This window comes from Poecilia reticulata, chromosome 3, assembly GCF_904066995.2.
Source record: "Poecilia reticulata chromosome 3, P_reticulata-male-v2, whole genome shotgun sequence".
NCBI classification, from domain to species: Eukaryota; Metazoa; Chordata; class Actinopteri; order Cyprinodontiformes; family Poeciliidae; genus Poecilia; species Poecilia reticulata.
Window position 1 is genome coordinate 7,121,868 of NC_088832.1, and position 4,737 is coordinate 7,126,604.

The following is a 4,737-nucleotide window of genomic DNA, read 5'->3' on the forward strand; positions in this document are numbered from 1 at the left end:
ACACACATACACACACAACAAACACACCGTCCCTCCCACGCAGGGCTTACCCCCTCCCAGGTCTAACATCCCCCACACCCCCCCCACACACACCTCTTTAGCCGAATGGTACAGTCCTAAAGGTTCGAATAGCCAAAGGCTGCACACCGTCCCTCTATTTTTTTTTTCTGACGTTTGCTAGCGATCCTTCGCTAAGAGGTCAGAGGTCAGAGCTTCCATGTGAGAGATTGAAATTCTGCTTGTTTTTTCTTTTTTTTTCTCTCTCTCTCTCTTTCATTTCTTTTTGGGGGTGGAGGGCGGAGAGTGGGGTGGGCTGAGGGGTGGGGGGGGGCGCTCAAGGCCACTTCACCGTTGCAGATGCTTGTTGTCATGGAAACATGAACAAGGGCCTCCAGTGTTTTTGCAATCACAGCACACATAGAGAAGACCCGTCCACATGTTTTTCAGATTATCATCTAAACTTGGCGATGAACGGTTCTCACCACCGGTGTCACGTTTGGTTAATGCGCCGCCTGCGGGGCCCCCGAACCCAAGTTCCCGCTCATTTATTTATTTATTTAATATTTGTTAACTCCTATAATCAGAAAAGGAGGACTGGCCGTGCGCCAAAGTGTCCTTGAGTGAGACATTGAATCAGAATGCTGACTGCTCATCCGTCCCGAGATAAGCAAATCAGCAAAAAGGACTGGAGTATTCCTCTTTCTTTGAAGCAGGAAGGAAGGAGGGGGTGACGCAAATTTGTCTCTGTGGGATCTTGTAACATTGATGGCTACAGTTTTTTGCTGCACCACACGTAATTCTTGAGGTTTAGATTTAGACCGCATGTAGATGAGGATGGGAACGGAATATACAGCTGGACTGGGCTGTGATCGTCACCCTTTATCTTTTTCACGCTTTGCCTCATTTTCAAGTGTACATGTCAATTTCTATGTGTCAAAGTGACACGGTGCGTAAATGCGCGGCGGAAGACAAATGAATTCGCAGAATCTGAAAAGTGTGGCTTGCACTTTCATTCTGCTCCTGAATAAAATTCAGTCTGATCTACTTTGTTTAGAAGTAACCTGGCAGGCAATGTGAAGGCCTTTGAGGTTATTAAAGCTGCAGCATGTAACTTTTATACTTTTTTTTTTTTTTTTTACATATTTCTTAACCCTACCGGGACGAAGCCCGCTGTGGAGCGGGCAAGCACGTGACACATTTATAAGGCTTCGTAATAACACAGACGGCATACCGAGCGTTCATTTCACCTCTGGTGGACAGTACGGACTTCAAACTTTATAAAAGTGGTGTTTTTATATTGGTTTTGCGGTTATTTACTTGAAAATAAAGCCAGGAATATGATCGATTATTTCCGCTTTACTGTGTGGGGGTCTAACTGTACCACATTCCGACAACCAATGAAAATGTGTTGACGGTCTGTTGCTAGGTAGAACGGAGACACGTGGGGACAAACGAGTGGGGGGGATTTGGATACGGCAAGAGACTAGGGATAATTGATGCTGTGGATTTTACTAAGAGTGTTTTGATAGGTTTTTTATACAGTCAGTATGTTATTTAGAGTTTGTGGTGTGTGTAGTGTTAGTAGTAGTTTTGCTAGCGATCACTGCATGGCTTCGTAGCGAGCTCTGACGCACTGAAAAGAGAAAGACTGCGCGCCGGAATGGCCATTTAGACCTTGGCCTACAAGGGTTAAAATTGTCGCTGTTGTGACGATGCGACAGATAATCTTGTTCTAAAGTTTGATGTTGGGGGATTTTTTTCACACATCATTATTTACTGTGAATACCTGCCACCCCACTGCACAGCAACAGCTGCCATAATGGATAGATTTGTTTTGGTTTATTTTTTGAACATGTACGAAAAAGTACTAATTATGCGCAGCAAGAACACAAAATAAAAAAAAGTTTTGACATTATGCTTGTCAAAACTTAATCAAAATCACAAAATCTTACAAAGTAATTTTGCTCTACTTTCTAGGTCAAGTATCTTAGCTCTCTTGGAATAAGAGAACACGTAACTTTTCAGCAAGATAAGGGAGCTTATTTTAGGTCAGCCCTATATATCAATGGAATAACCTGCCAGTGGAAGAAAAGTAAAAGGTAAAGATAAAGGTAATTTTATTTATATAGCACATTTTTAGCAACAAGACAATGCAAAGTGCTTTACAGGAAAGGAAACACAAACAAAATAAACCAAAGGAAAGAGCAAAAGAAGAAAAAGCTAATAATGTTGATCCAAAGTAAGTAAATTAGATTAAAAGTAAAGAAAAGGCAATTCTGTGTGCAGCTCAAGCTGTATGGAAACTTTTAAAAACGGCATAAAAATGTTTGGCGGGTGGATGGGCCTGAGCCGAGGTCACCGACACTTCCTGACCGGAACAGAATGGCGTTCTGCATCTTCTCCTCCGGCTCCGCCCCTCCGCCCACGGCCGAACATGGTACATCCCGCGATGGGACATCATTTTAGAGAGTAGATGTCTTGCATGGAGCCAAAGCTCTCTAATCCGAAGGCCAGATAATTCGACCGCAAAGAGGATTAGCTCCACCCCAGCAAAACCATTGGCTAAATTTAGCCGCTGTACTCTCTGTCTCCATCGGCGTCCATCTGACTCCTCCTTTTTCTCCTCCTCCCCGCCTGTCACACCTTCCACACAGTAACGCCACCCACAGATCACAAACAGCTGCACTTTGAAAGCATTTTTTTTAGACCCACGCAGCCAAATAATCCACTTCCATGTTCACCTTTGGGGTTAAAGACATTTCGTCAGAGTTCAGGTGTTCAGGAGGCCTCGCTTTGAGGCAAGAAATTTGCCTTTCCCACTTTATCCCTCTCCTCCATCTGGAAAGGGTTCACGTGATGTGGGCATGGTGGGATTACCGCCTGATGGCGGCTGCTGTGGGCCAGCCCCCCCGGAGGGAGGAGCAAACCCCCCCCCCCACAACGTGACACATCAGAGGCAACGTCTCCTGCAAACATTCTGGAGAGTTTTTAACGTCTTCATTTTCCAGGTCTGAAAAATGAAGCCTAGCATGGGCTGCCAGTGTTGAAGTGAGCTTGAAATGAATTCAGATATTTAAGAATGTGTTTAATAAAAGCAACTAAATAGATACTGGTTGAAGGAAGGCTTATTAGTGCCAAGTAACTTTTCAACAAGATATATGAGCTTGTTTTAAGTCAATAATTCCTTTATATTGAAGAAAAAGTTCTAGTTCCAGTGGTGGATTATTTCACTTATAACAAAAATGTCTTATTATAAGTGAAATAATCTGACGGCAAGTTGTCCAGGTCCTGGAGCTGATTCACGCCATCACACTGCCACCACCGTGTTTGACTGTTGGTATGTTAAGCTTTTTTCTGAAATGCTGTCTAAGTATTTTACTTTAGATGTAGCGGGACACACAACCCTGACAACACACACACAATGCTTTTGTCTAATCAGGCCTTTGTGTCCTTCTTTGGACAGCAGGGTCCAAAGAATGGGTGCCATCTTGAAAACCGATGTCAATCATTCACAACTTTTCCTTCTGCTTCCTGATTGGCCCCGTTGAAATTCTACGGGAGAAATCAAGGCAAATGGGAGAACAGTGACGTAACAGTGAGGGTTGAGTTACGACCAGACTATGAATGGTTGTGTTTAGGACAACTTGAAGAACACTTGACAGAAAATATTCATTTTATCCTTCTCATTAGGTTGTCACTCATTTCCTTTTCTATCGCCTTTCGTCCGTTTCTCAGAAGCTCTGGACGAAGACTTAAAAATCCCACAAGTGATAATCCAAACGATAATCCAATTAGCTTCCCCGTCAACCTTCTCCAGCTGCAGAAAATAGGGATTTATGAAATATGTGATATTACCCTCGCACGCTGAGTAAAGACGGTTTCAGCAGACATTAATAATGTATCCGTGTTCGAATGAGTGTCTTTGCACTCTGGTGTCCTAATGAAATCCTCATCAGTTCCTGGCTCGGTTTGTTTACCCAGCTGTGCTCGTCTGAGTTATTAGCGTAGTGTCGCGGTGCTTCCACGCCTCTTGGGCCCTAATTAAAGAGGAGCGATCTGAGGGAGTTAATCTGCTACGCTTTGGTGAATAGAGGTGGGAACGCGGTGGGGTGAGGAGGGCCGTGTCGTGGGTCTGACCTCCACCCCCCAAAACGCTCTCATCTAGTTGGACGCGCCAAGTTGGTTTAAGTCACCTGACCGGCCTCACTGGCGTTCATCCAGGACCGCAGTCGTACAGAGACGCTTTTTAAGAACGGACGTTGGAGACAAAAGCTTCGATGGATGGCGAATTGCTATGTGGAGACGGGCGAGACGCCAAGAGCCTTGGCAAAATTTACCCACGGTTTTAAAGAATTCAAAATTTGTTTTTCCGCTTCTCCATTCTCGCGTGTGACAGAGACCCGGGAATATTTTCTTATCCAGCCAAAACACACACACACACACACACACTCTCACGCACACAGAAGTTGTGTGACAGTCGTTTTGTGCTCAGACTGCAGACAGTAAATCCCAGCTGATGGGATCAACTGGGCTTATTGACCTGCAGCACTGCAGACACTGACATCTTCTGGACATGTTTGGGACTAGAATTAGTCATATTTATCCTTAAATATAAATGCTAAGACCACCTAGAATTGGTGGTGAAAAACACTGGTTATGTCTTCATCATGGCACCTTGCAGCAGATGGGATATATTTGGGAGTAAATTCACATTTTACTCTAAAAGTAAATATTGTG